This window comes from Polyodon spathula, chromosome 4 (genome assembly GCF_017654505.1).
Source record: "Polyodon spathula isolate WHYD16114869_AA chromosome 4, ASM1765450v1, whole genome shotgun sequence".
Lineage (NCBI taxonomy): Eukaryota > Metazoa > Chordata > Actinopteri > Acipenseriformes > Polyodontidae > Polyodon > Polyodon spathula.
The window spans coordinates 39,163,119-39,183,420 of record NC_054537.1 but is presented as its reverse complement, the minus strand read 5'-3'; the positions used below and the strand labels follow the sequence as shown (position 1 = coordinate 39,183,420).

Here is a 20,302-nt window from a genome sequence, read left to right as displayed (position 1 = left end):
ACCACAGAGAAAAATCTTGCTTAATTTACTATACAGATTTTGTCACTGGAAAAAGATGATGATGAAATGATCGTAACTCATGAGAGATGTGTGCTGCTGCTTTTGCTGCAGCTGAAGCCCTTGTGTAATTATTCTTCCCATCTCCCCCATCGTTAATGTTTGTTTGTTAGGCCATTAAAATGCCAACATTCCAGGATCCCACTCTGTGCAGCAGAGTAGCTCATATTTTTTATAGATAAATCACACACAAAAGAAGCTATTTTGCCTCCATTAAAGACTTTCCTTAACTGATTATACTTTGTTGCAGCAATAACACAGCACCATTCAATGGATAAATTAAGCGACTGATCATCAAGCATTCACAAGAACACATACAAGCCACAATGCCAACTCCCTTCCACACACCACCTTCAAATGATGCTCTGACTTCAAAAGTTAGCCTGCATTGTCTGTTTCAAAGCACCTTCCTTTCAGTGGTTATAGATGTATTCCTTATTTCAAAAGAAAATCTGGGAGGATTTATAAAAGCCTCATCCGTGAATGTAAAATCGTTGAGAATTTCAGGAAAGTTACTTTACATGTACCATATCATTAACACTGAAAACCTTTTGTTAGATTTACAAACAAACGTTGTAGACACAAGCTTTACTAAGTACTCTACACACACTATATATATATATATATATATATATATATATATATATATATATATATATATATATATATATATATATAGATAATTTTATAATATATATTAGACAGAGACAGGCCGAATTTATCCCTTTTTGAGTGCCGCTTAAATATTTTTTCATCATTTTCTTAGTCACTAGTTCTTCCTCTATGCTTACTCTCCCGCTCTGCCTCTCGCCTGCGCCTGCAGCAGTGCATGCAGAGGCAATATATGCCGGTGTAGTACGATCAAAACACTCATGCAAAAAAACACTCTGGGGAGTATTTTTAGTGTACATTCAAAACACTCGGGTCACGTTCATAACACTCTGCTTCTACATTCAAAACAACAAACTATGTACTTTCAAAACACTCTACAGTACATTAAGTTCAAAGCATTTACATTGCTTTTTACAGTTATGGTATTACATTTGTATTTTTCCCCAAATGTTTTTCACCTAAAGCAAACTGAATTAACCAATATAACAAGTTACTAGAAACTGTAACTGTACAAACGTACCATACATCAAAATAAGGAGTTGAAATACAAAGCAAAAAAAAAAAGACCAAAATTAACTATATACACATTAGAGAAAAAATTGGAATCTATGGCTAACGGATTACCTTGTTTTCAACATACTGGTTTGAGTTCCAAAAACGACAATCATTCTCGAGGGATTACATATGTGTTTGCTATACAACATGTTTTGAATGTTACCTTGTTCAATAAAACTTTTTTTTTTTAAATGACTAAAAAATTTTTTAAAAAAGTATATTATAACAAATAGTAACATAATGATGTACAGTACATACTGATAGAACGTGTCTACTTTGTGGCTCACATTTGTTGTTTTTTTGTGTACCTTGTGTTTGTACATTAGTTGGCTGTAATGAAAAAAACGTTGGCACTGTATCCGAAAATTACCTTTCTTCCAATGTACCCTCTTTAAGTGCTTCTGGATATTTCCCTTTTTTTAAATTAAATAACTGAATATATCTTGAAAGTTGGTATCTCCTTTTCCCAACAGGTCTACCGATCGTGTTGATACCCTGCATGTGGTTGGATTGTGAGATAATATCAACAATAACCTTGAGGCAGAATTGCATTCAGTTTAGTTAGCTAAATAGTAAATAGTACTAACACTTTTAGTCAAATACAAATGAGTTTTATAATTATTCTAGCTTAGACAAATTTAGATTAGCAGTATTATTACACACGTTTTACTTATGTTTATTAGAAAATATATTGACTGCCAACAACAAAATACACTGATGAAATAAAAATAATAGGCTAAATGTATTATATGTAGCTGTTTTTATTTATTTAAGTAGTTATTAGAAAACATGGTATATGTACGTATTAGTATTAAACAGGGTATCGATATGATTGTGCTACATGGGAGTGTTTTCGGTGTATGCAGCTATAGTGGTTTGGTTTTGAAAGCGAGTGATTTGAACGCGAATTCAAAGTGCAGCATAGTGTTTTGAACTTACATTCATTACAATCTAGTATTATCAACTTCAGTCACTCCCTTTATCCAGACTGGTTTTCCGTCCTCTCTCTCTCTCTCACTTCCCTCAGCAGAGGCTCTAGGGCGGATCACAACAATGGATAAAACGCTTGGGTAGCGGTTATTATGGTGGTCGTCTCCTTCTCCTCCTCATAGCTAAGTGAGCCTGTAGTCCTTATATACTGCCCCACCCCCTCTCGCGTCTTAGAATCTGGTTGTCTGAGACCTCTCGGGAGCCTTCGCCAGAGTAAACAAGAGCAGCAGCAGCGACAAATCCATACCTTGGATTGCAAAACCGATCTACAATATCGGACAAAATAATTACTAAATCTAAAAATCACATACAAGACAGTCACGGAGGGGCAGAAGCCTTGACAGTTTTGTTTCAAATTCTTGGAAGTTAATGTCAGAAGGTTTGCCATCTCATATTTGTTTTACAACAAAGTGTTTTAAGCATTTCCTTATTTAGTATTCAGTGGGCACAGCTAATAACAGTAGATTTACCTAAGATAGTATATTTGAATTACAGCAGCATTTCTGTTAACTGGTAAATACCATTCGGAGACGGTTTCAAAAGCTAGTTGACGGGCAGAGGCTGAAGCCGCCCATCAGTTTGACTGGCTGCAAAAGGTCAGTGACAGGCAGCTAGCAACATTGACTGCCACTAACATGTCTAGCTCCTCCAGACATGCCCTTGAAAGGCACAGGCAATCGAATGAGTAACTGCTTTGGCAGTTCCTGTTAAAGCAAATCACAGATAGGCCGATGACAATCCACGCCCCCTCCTTTCGTTCCTCCAGGAGGGCAGGATTTGTTTATTTCATTTTCATCCATGATTCTGATTGACTGTGCCTCTTGTGCTGGTTGAAATGAAAGCAAAAGTTCAGTTTATTTTTGTATTGTTTTTTACGTGCTGTCTTTAGTCTATATATGTCAGTCTGGTCAGGATTTAATTTTTCTTCTTCACATAGGCCTATTTCTTCTCCATAACTAAGTGTATGTATATCGCTTTAAGAATGGACAGTGTCACATAAATGGCGATGTTCTGAGTTGTGACTGGTAAAACAGTTTGTAACTGGTCACTAGCGGAAACACTGATTACAGGGTGTCAGAGTCTACTTGCTTGAAAAACAGAGCTGTATAAATTAGTTTAAAAGCTTCTTCAAAACACAAACAACTTTCAGTGAAATACACAGCACAACAGAGGGAGGCACAGTTGATTGTGTAAAGGTCTGTAAGAGTCATACGCAGGCAGTTCTTATTTCTGTGAACTTTTGCAACCATTTTATCATTATGAGTGGTGGCATCAAGATATATGAAGTCCTTGAAATCAGAGCCCAAGTTTGTCCCTTATTATCAAAACTACATTCTGCCTTGTGGCTTACACAGCCAAGGACTAGTGCCATACAGTAGAATCAGCTGCATTATTTTAAGGTAACTACAGACCAATAAGCCTGACTTGTATTATATGTAAACTTTTGGAAACTATAATAAGATCCAAAATGGAAAATTATCTATATGGTAACAGTATCCTGGGAGACAGTTCGCATGGTTTTAGGAAAGGGAGATCGCGTCTAACTAACCCGCCTGATTTTTTTGAGGATGCAACATCGACAATGTATAATTGCAAAGCATATGACATGGTTTATTTAGATTTCCAGAAAGCTTTTGACGAAGTCCCGCATAAAAGATTAATTCTCAAACTAAACGCAGTAGGGATTCAGTGAAATCCATGCACATAGATCAGGGAGTGGTTAACATATAGAAAACAGAAAGCACTGATTATAGGAGAAACCGTCAACATGGAGCGAGGTAACCAGTAGAGTACCACAGGGATCAGAATTAGGTCCTCTGCTATTCCTAATCTACATTAATGACTTAGATTCTGGTATGGTAAACAAACTTAAATTTGCAGATGACACAAACATAGGAGGAGTGGCAAAGACAGTTGCAGCAGAAAAAATTCATTCAAAATGATCTACACAGCATTCAGAATTGGTCAGACACATGGCAAATTACTTTAAATAGAGAAAAGTGTAAGGTACTTGCACACAGGCAATAAAAATGTGCATTATAAATATCATATGGGAAATACTGAAATTGAAGAAGGAACCTATGAAAAAGATCTAGGAGTGTGGAGAGTAGTTGACTCAGAAATGTCTTCACCTAGACAATGTGGGGAAGCTACTAAAAAAAGGCCAAGAAAATGCTTAGATATATAGTGAAAAGTGTTGAATTTAAATCAAGCGAAGTACAATACAACGTTGCATATCTGACCCCTTGTGGACTGGGGTATAGGCAGATATGTGAAAAAGTCGGATTTTCAAACACCTATAGAAAAAGCATTAACACATCCATAAATAGGTTAGTGAACAAAAATAACACAGAAACTGCTTTAAACATGGAGACATTTTTAACTTTAAAAGTAAGCAAATGTAAACGAGATTAATTAGGCTACAAATACAGTGTTGCTATGCGGTTTACTATAATCCATCTCCACGCAAAGCTTATATATATATATATATATTCTAAACAAAAAATGGTAATTGTACAGTAACCTGCTTTCTTAACTCTAGAAGTCCCTGCCTCCCTGGTTCTGCTTTCTTAATATCATCTCTGTCACAGTAGTTTGTGCGCTTTCTTGATATTGATAACAACCGATAAGCAGCTCGGTTTGAATATTGCTTCAGCTATTTTAAACAAACGGCCGGTAAGCATTGTGTCTATGAAGCTTGCTTTGTTTAATTCAAATGCATTAAAAAGCGTCACTGCTACACACAGCTGACTGACACATGCACACAGCCCATCTCTCTTAAAGGGGAACGCACCAAAAGGATTGCTATAACGATTTCTTTCTGTTTCCATCACAGAAGCTGCATTTTCTGCCAATGCCATTACTCTCGTAGCCTAATTTTAATATGTATTTACTTATTTAGCAAGCCGGTTAATTGATCAGGACGGTTATGTGACGGCCGTATATGCAATGTTCCACTGTAATGTTAATGCATTAGTAAGACCTCATCTAGACATTGTTCAGTTCTGTGTCATAAGCAGACCTGTTAAAATAAATGAATATATTCAGTCTTGAACAAAGAAGACTATGCAGCGATCTGATTCAAGCATTCAAAATTCTAAAAGGTATTGACAATGTCGACCCAAGGGACTTTTTCAATCTGAAAAAAAAAAACAAAAACAAAAAAAACACAAGGACCAGGGGTCACAAATAGAGATTAGATAAAGGGGCATTCAGAACAGAAAATAGGAGGCACTTTTTTTACACAGAATTGTGAGGGTCTGGAACCAACTCCCCAGTAATGTTGTTGAAGCTAATAACCTGGGATCCTTCAAGAAGCTGCTTGATGAGATTCTGGGATCAATAAGACTACTAACAACCAAAACAGCAAGATGGGCCGAATGGCCTCCTCTCGTTTGTAAATTTTCTTATGTTCTTAACTGTTTCGGTTTAACAACAGGTCTATTTTTTGTGTCCCTTTGAGTACAAATTCAAAGGGATGTTACATATTGATAAAAACAATGACACTGAAGAAAAAAATTAAAATAAACATCAGTGTGTGTCCTACTATAGGCCCAGTGATAAAGAGATGCTTTGCGTATGAGAAACAACAATACTTTTTCCTCTGCAAGTTTTGTAAGACTGTTACAATCTTGTAAATATTTGCAGGGAAGGTAATGTAGGTCTACAAGACCTCTGAAACCTGTCTATCTGTGCTAAAAGATACTCTAAAACTTGCAGCTTATCTGGATAGTTTTGTTAGTATCTAGTTTGTTAGTAGATAGTATCTAATGTAAATGTTTCAAGGTCTTTAAAACTTTGTTATTTCCAACTCATAAAACGACTTTGTTTTCTAAGTAAGAAATAGTAACACATTTCTATCCTCTTAAAAGTCGGCATATTATGGGGAAAGTTCAACGCATGAACATTATCACAATCAGGCTTGATAATGAGGTTTACTTTGGCCTTCAAAGCAGTAAGTATTTGCGCTGCTCAGTCATGTGACTTGACATGCATTTGCTGCATGCATTTTTCTAGTGATCAACACAGTCTCTGTGTAAGCACTTCTTAGCTCATGTGTTTTGACTAGGGTCAATGATTGTTAGCGTGCATTTGTGTCCAAACATTGCTAAGTACCCTTTATTAGCTGACACAAGGGATAAAAAAATAAATATTGGGTGGGCATTCAACAAGCAGTGTTATTGTATCAAACTCATGGTATTGTACACAATGGCTTTAGAAGCAAGTGATTTTCAATTGGAATTTGTTAATAAAATCAATCTGATATACTTTTGAAATTGGGTTGATGAGGTTGTTAATGATCGAATCTCCTGGTAAAACACTTAGGTCACAGGTCACCTACATCACTTCCTGTCCCCACTGTTACATAAAAGGAACTGCTTAAAATACATACTATCAAGTAGTATTTTTGTATTATTCTGATATCTTTTTTCATTTTCTTTTCGGTGGGAGTTAAAGCATTAGTTGATTAAAAATCGGTAAATTCATCCCTGCACATTTTTAATAAAGGTAATGGTCTTATAGTGTCTTTCCTGCATAGTAATACATAAAAAAGAAAACCAACTGAATATAAAACATAAGCTCAATGGGAATTTGCTCTTTTTAAATGCCTTTTTATTTTAGTTAATGTAACACATTTTCACAGAACAATGGCAATCCATGAAAGAGTTTAACAGCAAAATATAATGCACAAGAACTGAGAATGCATTTTTTTTTGTCTTTCATGCAAAGTGTATATAACACTAGTGCTCCTTATGAACAAACTTTATTTTTTATTTTTTTTACATTATATTTAGGGCTTCCGGGTTTTTGGCATTAAAAAACCCCAAAAACAACAAGTTAGGGAAGTTGAGAAATAGAGTTCAAAATGCCCAGGCAAAAAAACGCCATGTGCTCATTGTTTGGTATTTGAGTTGAGTAAAATTGCCAAAATGAGTTGATTAAGAACTTGTATAAAATAGCCATTCAAAAAGACACAATTTTAAGTTACGACCATGCCCTGCTTGAGTCTGTCTGGTTGCTATCGGCATGACTGAAGGTTGCCTGTCTGTGAGAGAAGTTGCCCACAGAATAAGATTTTCTGCTTCAACAATTCAGCAGACTGGTCCAGTGAAACCACAAAACCGGCTCTGTGAGGGACAGGCCACGTCGTGGAAGGCAGAGGGTCACCACACCGGCCCAGGACTATCACACCAACTGATCCATCTGCATAATTGTTTTCAGACTGCAGTGGCTACAGCATGAGAAATTCCAGGAAGAAATAACCTGCACATCAGCAGAATGACTGTAGCTCGCCGTCTGCATGAAAATGATTTGCATGCTTGGAGGTCATTCAGGGGTAACATGTTGACAGCTGAGAGATGAAATCGCCATCTTCTGTGGTCCAGAGAATATCTGAGGTGGCGTCAGAGAGAGTGGTGGAGTGTTTTATTCACAGATGAATGCCGTTTTGCCCTTGACAGACCTGATAGAAGACAGCGTGTGTGCAGACGTCGTGGTGAGCGTTATGCTGACTGTAGCATTGTTCAAGCCAACCAGTGGGGTGGTGGAAGTGTGATTATGTGGGGAGAAATTTCTTTTCACACAAGAACGCCTTTGGTGTAGGTTAAGGGCAATCTTACTGCTTAGCGATACATTGACAAAGTCTTTGAGGCAACAGTTTTTCTTCCATTTCGGCAAGCCAATCTGGAAGTGTTGAATTTCCAGTAGGACAATGCAAGACCACACAATGCTAGGATTACAATTGCAAGACTAAGAAAACAATGTCGAGGTCTTGCTGTGACCAGCTTTTTCTCCTGACCGCAGTCCAACAGAAAATCTGTGGTACCAAATCGCCAGGAAACAACCGTGACCAGTCAACAACCATGACCAGTCAACCTGCACCAGCTGGCTGCAGCTACACAGGAAGAATGGTGGAACACCCCACAGCAGTCCAGGGCTCTACGTTTAAATTTTTAACTACTGGCCCGTCGGGCCACTGAGCTAGTGTTTTTACTGGCCCGGATACAATTTTATCTGGCACAATATATTTCTATATTTTTTCATGATGGTTTTTATTTCCTGTGTATGGAAACCAAAGAGAGCCCACGTGTCAAAAGAAAGTAGCTAAACAAAGCCTTTCAATATATGTTACTTCAGCCAAATATGGTAATCCAAACTTGGGTAACATTGAAATTTGAAAGGTAATTTAACATTATGATGAATATAAAGACATACTAGATGTTAAGCACAACAACACAGTGACAAAAGTAACAAAAGGCAAGATACTTGGAGATGGAAATTTGTCATTTTGTAACTCCGGACTGTAGTTTAATGTAAAATATCTACTGTTGACTTTCTGTGAATGGATGGAGTAACGGCAACATTTGCACTGACCATTAAAAGTACAACTAAGTATTCTTGTTTTGAATTACTGAGAGGTTATTCTGAATACACTACAACAAAATTTTTTTGGTGGTTTGTGCAATATTCCGCAACTGTTGCTTTAATTGGAAGAGCTATGCGCTGTCACGTTGCTGCTCACTGAGTTCTGCATTTTAATTCAGTAGACAAAAGAAAAAAACTTGTGCCTAAGGAAAAAGGGTACAGAGCGAAGAAATCTTGTCTTGGACACTGTTTGAACACTTTGTGAACCCGGCTAAACTTTACCGGCTTACACTGTTATGCTGTCTGCTTGCGCACATGCATTTGCCTTTTATTCTTGGTAGCGTAAGGGACCAGAGTTTGGGTAATCGAATACACAAAAAGGTTGCTCCCTGTGTATTCAAAAAGGAAACTATTCGAAATTATCATCCCTAATCCTAATAATAAACACTATTAAAACAATATTCATAATACAAAATAATAACAATCCTACTTAGCGTTGTCGCTTGTGTAGCCTCTACCAAGTCAGCGCCAATCTTGCTGAGTGATACCAACGAGTCCTGGAAAGATTATGAATGGCAATTTTGACCTGAACACATTGGATCCCAAATCAAAAAGTTAGACAATTCGATTGAGTGTCTGGGTATCCATCGGGACATCTTACTGTGAGAATGGATATGATATGAACGGAATATTGAATTCACAACAAATATAAAGCTGCTGTTTTATCTGCAAGTCTGGGAAACTGACGCCAAACAAGGCAGAAAGTTACTTTTTTTTTTTTTTCCTCTGTCATGATGAAGCCTCCGCTCTAAATGTTTGTCTTCATTTTCTCTTCATAATTACATTCTTTATGATTTATTTTTTTCAGTGCTTTCCTTTTGGCTTATTGGTTGCTTAGTTGTAGAAAACCTGATTTGTAAAAGATTTGTCACCGGAACAAGTACCACCAACACAGTACTTCGGTACACAGTCTCAGATTCTGACTGTACAACAAATACAACACGCGGCGGAAAAGTTAGGATTAGTTCATAGTTATATTTTAAAAAATGGTTTGTAAATTAATTTTCAGCTTTTTAACACATTGGCCATTTTCCTGGATTCATGAAACAGAAGCCATATGCACTATATATGTTATACTAGTTAAATGTTACCTGTAGTTGTCTGTAGTGCTTCATAACTACTTGCCAAACTGAGCTCTCTACCGGCCCCGGGCCACCGGGCCATGGTTAATGTTGAACCCTGCAGTCTATCCAGAGGCTGATCAGGTCTACGTGTCAACACTACCAGGATAATGTTTTCATTTTGACAGTGCATCACGTTTCATACTGAAAACTTATGATTCTTTGATCTGTTTTTTGTTCACATTTTCTGTGATTTTCTTAGATATCTAGACCTGAGTGTTGCATTTCTTTTGTGCATCAGTGAGCATATATACAGTACCCTGAAAAAGTATTTGCCCCCTGTCTGATTTTCTGCATTTTTGCACATTTTTCACACTGAATTTAGTCAGATCTTTTTGTGGGTTGCAGTAGTACATAGAGAGAGTCCGAGAGAAAAAATGACAAAGTTTGGTGCTTCTTTCATTTGTTTGGTGTGCAAGGTAATCAAACATGCAATCTTCAGGTGTGAAAAAGTTACTGCCTCCCTAGTTAACTCAACCCAATTAAAGGGATAATTAGGGTCAGCTGTTTGAATACTTTGGTTAACAATCAGGCCTGATTTGGGCCAGCCCTGCCAAATATAAATCTGACTAACTTTGGCCCTTACCATCAGAATGCAGTTGTCAGCACACAGGTTCTAGAGGCACATCATGCCAAGATCAAAAGAAATTCCTGAAGACCTCTGGAAACAAGTTCTTGAAGCCTATCAGTCTAGAAAGGGTTACAAAGTCATCTAAGGCTAAGGGGCTCCACCAAACCACAGCCAGAGCCACATTGTCCAAATGGAGAAAGTTTGAGACAGTAGTGAATCTTCCCAGGAGTGGCCACCCTGCCAAAATCTCACCAAGAGCAAGGTGTAAAATAGTCCAGGAAGTCACAAAGAACCCTAGAACAACATCCAGGGATCTGCAGGCCTCTCTCGCCTCAGCTAAGGTCAGTGTTCCTGACTCCACCATCAGAAAGACACTGGGCAAAAATGGGATTCATTGCAGAGCAACAAGGCGGAAACCACTGCTCACTAAGAAGAATATGAATGCTCGTCTCAAGTTTGCCAAAAAGCACCTGGATAATCCTCAAGAGTTCTGGAACAATGCTCTATGGACAGGTGAGTCTAAAGTGGAACTTTTTGGCCAACATGGACCCTGTTATGTCTGGCGAAAACCAAACAATGCATTCCACAGTAAGAACCTCAAGCATGGTGGTGGTAGTGTCATGATTTGGGGATGCTTTGCTGCATCAGGACCTGGACGACTTGCCGACATTGAAGGAACCATGAATTCTGCTCTGTATTGGAGAATTCTATAGAATGTCAGGCCATCCGTCTGTTAGCTGAAGCAGAAGCGAAGCTGGGTCATGCAGCAAGACAATGATCCGAAACACACAAGCAAGTCTACATCAGAATGGTTGAAGAACAAGAAATTTAAAGTTTTGGAATGGCCTAGTCAAAGTCCAGACCTAAACCCATCGAGATGTTGTGGCAGGACCTTAAACGAGCAGTTTATGCTCAAAAACCCACAAATGTCACTGAGTTGAAGTAGTTCTGCATGCAGGAGTGGGCCAAAATTCCTCCACGGCGCTGTGAGAGACTGAGCAATAACTACAGGAAGTGTTTGGCTGCAGTTATTGCTGCTAAAAGTGGTGTAACCAATTATTGAGTCTAAGGGGGCGATTACTTTTTCACACGGGGGCATTGGGTGTTGCATAGCTTTCTTTAATAAATAAATGAAATAAGTGTCAAAATTTTGTGTTATTTTTTCAGTCAGGGTCACTTTTATCTAATATTAGATTTTGGTTGAAGATCTGATAACATTCAGTGTCAAAAATCTCAAAAGTAACAACGTAATCTTTCATGCACAACAATGCTTCAATATACAAAGGTGCTGACCACAGTAAGGTAAATGTCTATGGTACAAAAATGATTGTCTCTTGACTTACGCCAATAAGTAGGGGATAGTCCTTCAAACTTCAGTTTCCCATGGCTCAAGATGATCGAGACAGTTAAGGTTGCACACTCTGTAATGTTCCTTAATGATACACACTAAATATTATTTTCATTTTATTTAGATAAAAAGGAGATTTACAAGTCCACGTCACGTTTTGACTCAATCTAGTCTTCGTCAGGTGGTGAATACAATGATCAAATATGAGCAGCAACTCTCTTTATACAAGTCATCGTTAATTACATTCAACCATAATATCATTTAACAAATTAGTGGCAAGTTTAAAACTTAATATAACACGTTGTTAATACTTATTTTGTCTCCATTTAATTGATAGATAAATAGATAGCCCATAATAGATAGCCCATAATCTTTCAATCAAAATCAAACAGCAATTAGGGAGAAGCAAACCACTCACATATATCAAAACATTCCAATTATATTCATAATCATAATACCAATTACAATGTTTACAAGAATGGACTTATATCTAAATTCTCATTGAGGCCATGCAGTTCCATTGTTTTTAAGGTAAATATCCAATAGGCTTCCCTTTTTAATTCATCTATCATTTACATGGAGACAAAATAAGTATTAACAAAGTGTTATATGAAGATCTGATGGATAATCTTAGAGTTAATAGATTGACAGGAGTACCATTAGGTCTCCTCAGATCCTCTGAAATCAAGCAGGGCAACACTGCCAACAGCTTCATATACAGTGCTACAGCACGGCACCTATTAGCAGGTGACTCAAAGTCCTCCAACAGAGGCTTACAGAACTGCCCTATCCGGACATAATCAGGTTTTTTGATACTCATTTAGAAACAACTTTCAATAATTGTGCGAACAACAACTTCTCGAAAATGTCAAAATGAATGCTACATACCGATTGTTCATTAACATGAACAACCCCCCGTCCCCCCATTATGTTGTGTCATGATGTCTCAGTGTTTCATAATTAGTCAAATATTTACTTTAGCTGTTTACTCTCAAAGATGATAAAGTGATTACAAGGATGAGTCTGGATGTTCTGGATAAGAGAAGGCTGAAAGAGATGTTACTGTAAACTCTAACACAGGGTTTACATTTAAATAAAACTACTCCCTTTTCATAAGATTATGTGTGTTGCTTAACACTGTCCACACTGTAATGCTGAATGAGCAGCTTTCAAGATGATGAGTAATAATGAAATGACGGCAGTTTAAAGCTGCCACAGAATTACATACACCAGTGTGGTATGGTTCAAAAAGCAGGCTCACAAGCACGGACAGAAATTCTTACGTTCTTGCATACCTACAACTGCAGCCTGGCTGTCTGGAGTCATGCAGCGGAGCTTCACTACAGAAGTTTAACAAGCAGACAAACACTGAAAGGTGGATTCAGCAACACAAAACTAATTTCCTGGAAATGAACTACAACTGTTAATCTGAATGGAGCCCAGGTGAATGTCTCTGCTGTACTAATCGACTTTATTGTGTCCAGTTAATATCCCCCTCTATGAGCTTTTGGTACATAGTATGTTTATCTCTCTGGAAATAATACAATATAACTGATCACAAAAAAGAGGCCACTGAGAGTGCATTCGCTTGTATTCAGGAAGTGTCCTTAAGCAGAGAGAACCTCAAACCACAGATTAACTTCCTTTTCTGCTTCACCATAATCCTGTGCCTCCTGAATTTTATATAACACGCAGTGTGTGGTACTCAGAATGTTTTGCTCCTCAAACCACTTGTTATACAGCTTTGCAATGTTGTCCTGCCCCGAACGTACTGTACTAGATGAAGGGATGTAGCACTGTTACAGTTACTGTTCATCTTGCTTGCTATGTATGTTATATGTTAATTTTTTTTTTTAGGCTATCATAGAGCAGTTATGAAGTCACCTATATTCTACAGAACAAAAGATTAAATAGAAATAATATGCACATAATGACTTCAGGCACATCCTGAAAGGATGCAAATGGAGCAGAATTAATACATTATCTGAGTTTAAGGGTAGATATCTCACAGTCCAAAATATAACTACCTGCTTATGCCCGGAGAACCAATAAAAGAGTCAACTAAGAATTCATGAGGGTCGTTGATGAAAAGGAAGTACTGAAATGTAAGTAAATGTATTGAAATTTAAAGTACATAAAGAACTATATTTGTGAAGTGAAAAAAAACAAATGATGAGAGACAGATTAATTGCATTTAGCAATTAATCCTTTCAAGACGAAGCATTTTTCAGTGGGATGCTCCCCCAGGACAAGGTGATTTTTGGCTGTAGCTGACTCTTCCAATAAAAATTCACTAAAAATCTATTTTTTACAGAAGCATCTTGGAAATGGTGTCCTTTTTGTCAGAACACTCTGGGGTACATTAAAGCACTTCAGAAACCATACAAACTTTGCACTCTTATTAATTTTTTTTTTTTTTTTTTTTTTTTTTTTTTTAAGTGCAATATTACATTTTTTAAAAGTATTTTCTATTATGCATTCTGCTTAGAGACACATGTATAAAAATGTGTTATTCTATGACCTGAGTGACCTTACAATACTTCCAGAAAGTTTTGTTGAAAAATATTAATGTTTTGGCAAATTACACATTTTTATAGCAATAATGGACACTACTCTCAATTTATTTTCTCAAAATAAATATTTACAAATAAAATAGATATTAATTCCATTATTAGCAGTAATAAAGGAAAGTACCTGATGCATTTAGTTTGTATACGCTTACATCCACTTGTTTCTCGATATTTATAAATGTTGTAAAAACATATAAATGAGAGAATAAATGTTCTAATATAATTGTAAGTCAAATACATCATATTTAGTGTTTTCCCTTTTTTATTAGCTCTAAACAAGTTCCTGTGATGTTCTGTTTCTGCTTTTGTCTGCAGGGCTGCTGTAAACTGTCTCCACCCTTTAGACACTAACTGCCCCTCTCAGTGATGTCACATGAAACTATCAGAAAGTGAATGTCAGTCCCTCCCCTATCCTATATTATTATTATTAATATCTATTTTTACATAGCGCCTTTCATAGTTGACCACCTTCACAAAGTGCTTTACAGAGATAGGAGTAGAACAAAAAACTGTCTTGTTTTATAGTGCGCACACACACAGTACATGCACACTCTCACATTATACTTGATGTTACGGAACTGTTTTTAAAACAACATTGGCACAAATATCACTTAGATAAACTTTGGTTACCTACAGTTCACATTTTTAATTTACTAGACTTCTCGTCAAATTGTTTTGAAAAAAAATTAAACACATAGGAACAGAATTTTTAATTATATGGCAAAAGAAAAGGGTGGGCAGACTGTACAGCAGAGACACCAAAGGATGAATGATAGCAACAGGCTAGTAGTACAACCACAGATCACATAGGGTACTTCAACTGAAGAATACGAGGTATTGCATGAACTGCTTAAAATGAACCAAATTCAGTGGATGGTGGGCTTCCATCATAAATATAACCTTTAACTACAATTCACAATGCTTTCAGGCAGAATGTTTATTAATGGATGGCATTGTTTATTTTGGTTAGAAACAAACAAACAAACAAACCAACCAACAAAGTCTCATAGCCCCATCTCTAAGATACCATGGGCTCTATTCACAAACCTTTCACTCATTGTTTAAAGAATGCTTTTTCAAAGATTTTTTTTTTTTTTTTAAATGGATAAATCAAAATCTAAAGCTTGACATTTATGAAACTGTTATTTACTGTTCTTAATCAAACCATCACTAGTTCATAAGTTTCAGGAATACCAAATGAAAACATTGAAATAACTCATGAGTCTTTGTTATTAAAGCCCCAAGTCTTTTTATAACCACACAGGTTACTGGATGTGCACTGTTATTTTAACTAAATCACTCAGTGTACCTTATTAAGTAACAGCTTCCACATCTCTGTTGTCACAAGTAAGTGTACTGCCAAACTGACTTGAAACATGAATGTAACGTTCTGTTCTCATACACAACATGCTCACTGGACAGGCACTGCACGAAGCTTGGTTACACTTGGTCAACAGTAAGTGTTCCTTCCAAAAGCCACTGTGCTGCTTTACCTCAGGGTCAGAGGATTGAGGCCTTTCATTTCATGACTTGCACAGTGCACACGGCCTGCCACAGCAAAGTTGCTTTAAATCAAATTTAGCTTCAGTGAAACTGCAAGTGTGTTTACATGCCACCAGAGGGCAATGTCTTCCTACAAATTATACAAAAAAAAAAAAAAAACCCTGCTCCACTAACAATTTTAATTTACTAAAACTAGGGCAAAATTCTCAGCATTCCAGCATCACAATGAATATGTTAATTGTTGCGGCTGCACACAACTCAGTCAAGCTGAACTGTTCACCGATCTAGAAACTGTAGAGCCCCTGAACTCTCATACTGTTCTGACTATATCTGTAAAAGAAAGGTTGTCTATCACAGAAACGTTATATTATTTTCAAAAACAAAGAGGGAAGATTGGTTTTGGCTTTGTGCGCTACTTTCTGAAAGATTCACATGAGATTGCTGGGATTTTGGTATACGTACTAGGGCAATTTTAAATTGGGAGCAACAGAGATCACACTCTGCAAGTGTGCTGTTAGACGAGACACACAGACAAATGACCTATGGCGTGACTTGCAGTTCACCAGGTGATTCTTAAATGATGAATCATCAGAATTTATTTTATTACATTTTGTGACAGCCCATTATTAATCACTGCGGTACTTCACTTCATATAAGAAATAAGTCATCAGAAATGATATGTGTCTCAGTACAAAGCCAGAAATAGCCAAAAGAGAATCCTGGTGCTACTACACCAAATACTGCCAAACAGACTCCACTGAAACCCCTCTTTCATGCCTTGCTTCCATCTGCCAAAGGGGTAGTTGAACAACTCAGTCTTGACTAGATCTGTGCCTTCACCTTTATTTGGACAGCCAACATTGTCATCATCAGGGAAGAATTAAATCTGCTCCCGGACACTTACAGCAAATGTCTGGAAGGGCTCTTCCTGATTGCCTGAAATCACACAAACTTATTCTGACACAATCATCAAAGGATACCAATACTAAACAGAATGTTCTGTTAATGTTAAAAAATAAAAGCCCTTTACAATGTACTATCTGCTATTTAGTCCTATTAAGTCTCACTGCCAAACGTTTTGAGAGCAGAATTAACCATTTTGATGCTGATGTGCTGCCAATAAAAACAAACAGGAACTCTTTCAAATCACTTTGATTCAATCCCAGTGGCAGAAGGAAAGGCATTAATCTATCTTCAGATAATGACTGTAACAATATCTCATTTGGTGATTCAATTAAGCCCATTTTTTATTGCCATGGTTTGGCTTGCATTCTGAATCCTTCTAACGCTTCCCTTCCTAGTAGCGTCACTACCCAGTTATAATAAAATACAAAGTGTTACAGTCGGTGCAACTTCGCTTCATAATTGTGTTACATGGCTCACTGGGGTGAGTCTTTGTGATTAATTAACCCAGAACACTTCACTCAATACAACACTTAATGTAATACTAATGCTTTATTTTAAGTTTGTTAGACTTCAATGACAGCAAGCAATGCCAAAAAGGTAATAATGCACTTATTTACTGATTTCAGAGATACAGTCAGTCTTTTATTCGACGCTTCCTCTGATCTAACAAAGAGCTCTTAATAAGCCTGTTTTAACAACCCTTCCTTCATTATCACTGCTTTTGGTTATATAATTCCTCAATAATTATTTGTTTCACCCAACAATTCACATTGTTCTGCACCATTCATTAAGTCCACATCTCACATAGAAAATGTTTTTTTGGCTTTGGGGTCATACTTTGTTTACTTTCAAAATGTGCAAGAAATTAAATCTCCATGATAAATTTTATGGCACTGAGAGACTATCAATAATTCCGTAAAATAACAACAACGCACCGATAATGCGCAAAGTTGCCGTGACGTCACTGGGGGGGGACGGGGGGGACACATACCAGGAACAGAGGAGGATAGACATGGCTTTAGGCTGTGAAAGTGATCATTACGAATTGTTCTGACGTTTTGAGTAGTGTGTATGACAATAAGGACATCGGGAGTGTAGTGTGCAATGAAAGAAATTGTGGGGAGGAAGAATGAGTTAAATTATATATATATATATATATATATATATATATATATATATATATATATATATATATATATATATATATATATATATATATATATATATATAATATATATATACCTTAAAGATAAAACTGAAAATCGAAAGCTTACCTAAAAAAGCTGAATGAGTGGATTCATACTTTTGCATCAGAAATCTTGAGCACGCAATGTGTTTACATGGTTTATAGTACTCTGACATTGTTGTTTTTATTAAGTCAGCAATATAAAAGCCGTGCTCATGTTTATTTTCTTTTGGTAGTTTTGGGCCACTGAGTTTATTTGATGACGGTATATTGTATAATAATAATTATGAAAATAATAATAATACCCGACGTCTGAAAAAACAAATGCAGCACGTGCAGAGAACAGATTATGCACAGTGGACAGCCTAGTAGTATTGAGCAATAGTGCACAGGGTAAGAAAAAAAAAAACACAAAAAAAAAACTATGGTAATAATTTTTATATCTGTATGAAATGATGCAGCTATTTAAAAATGTATTTTTGACATAAAAGTAAACAGTACGAAATTGTTTAATAAAGGCTAGTAAAAAAAACTTAAGTACTGCGGTTTCTAAATGGTCGGGAAAATTAATCAATGGTCACTTACTTGATGACTGTCTTTGTAGGTCTGCGTGTGTTTGTGAACTTGTGTACCAGTGTCTTACAAAAGAGAAAAAAAAAAAAAATGGTACCTGCCAGAAACCAACAAACAAAAGCTGTGTTGTATGAAGTGATCACTGCATTGTGCACTGACAAACTCGTTGATTTGACTTTCATGGAATACAGTACTTTTTTTTATCATACAATGTATCTGCGCCTATCTGAGATGAAATGTATTTTTAACACAGGTTAACCATCGTGAAATAGGCCTGTATGAATGATCGTTTTATTTATGCTATAGACATATGCATGCAAGTTTATGATACGTCACAGATGTCAAGATTCGAAATCAGGGCTTTTTGGTGGAAGCACTCAAAACAAGCTTTACGACTGTACATATCTTACAGTTACAGCGCAAAAGTATAAATTGATATATCTTTCTTTTGTTAGAACATTATTACACTGAGTTTACAAAACATTAGGAACACCTGCTCTTTCCATGAAATAGACTGACGAGGTGAATCCAGGTGAAAGCTATTATCCCTTATTGATGATTGTTGTAGATGAAGGGGAGACAGGTTAAATAAGGACTTTTAAGCCTTGATACAATTGAGACATTGATTGTGTATGTGTGCCATTCAGAGGTTAAATGGGCAAGACAAAAGATTTAAGTGCCTTTGAACGGGTTATGGTAGTAGGTGCCAGGCACGCCGGTTTGAGTGTGATAAGAACTGCAACGCTGCTGGGTTTTTCACGCTCAACAGTTTCCCGTGTGTATCAAGAATGGTCCACCACCCAAAGGACATCCAGCCAATGGCAGGCCAGTGGTCAAAAATGGCTCACTGATAAAAGAGGGCAAAGGAGGCTGACACGAATTGTGGAGAGCAACAGACGGGCTACTGTTAGCCAACTGACAGTCCAGTACATTGGTGCTGAAAGACGCATAAAAGAATGGAGAACTCGTCATACCTTGACACGAATGGTGTATGGCAGCTGACGACCTAACAGAGTTCCACCTTTCAGCAAAACACAAGAAACTGCAGTTGCAGTGGGCTAAGGAACAAAAACACTGGAGGATTGGAAAAACATTGCCTGGTCTGATGAATCCCGGTTCCTGCTGTTTCAGGCTGATGGGAGGACTAGGGTATGGAGAAAACCACATGAGTGCATTCATCCATCATGCTGCATGTCAACATTGCAGGCTGCTGGTGGTGGTGTGATGGTGTGGGGTGTGTCTTCATGGCACACATTGGGCCTCTTGATAAAAGTAGAGTATCCCTTCATGGCAGCAGTGTATCCATCTGCTAATGGATTTTTTCAGCAGGATAATGCCCCATGCTACAAGGCTAGGATTGTCCAGGAATGGTTCCACGAACATGACAGTGAATTCAGCTTACTGAAGTGGCCTGCCCAGTCACTAGATCTCAGTCCAACTGAACATCTGTGGGATGAGATGGAACTAGCTATTCGGAGTAGAGATCCACTACCAGCCAATTTGACACAACTGTGGGAAGCATTGTAGTCAACATGGGCCAGCATCCCTGCGGAACGCTTTTGACACCTTGTAGTCCATGCTCCGACGAGCTAACACTGTTCTGAGGGCAAAAGGGAAGCAACTCAATATTAAGAAGGATTTCCTAATGTTTCGTACACTCAGTGTATAATGTAGTTTAATAAAATATAAATCTGATTGTAATGTGAAATAGGTGACATTTGCTTCAAATCTTTATAACTTCCGATAGTAAAACAATTCTGGTTCATACCAGTACTAGACAATGTCGTAACCTTGCAGGTGCAGGAATTATTGACGTGGACTCTGTAAAACTCAGTCCATTCTCTAACTTAACATTTTATTCAGTTTATACCCCTACATTTTACT

General features: G+C 37.2%; 1 protein-coding gene across 1 annotated transcript in view; it reads right to left on the bottom strand.

Annotated features, from left to right (window-relative positions):
- The window catches only part of LOC121314522 (LYR motif-containing protein 4A), an 85,221-nt gene that overhangs the window by 439 nt on the left and 64,480 nt on the right, over positions 1 to 20,302 (bottom strand). The gene's annotated exons all lie outside the window — the stretch shown is intronic.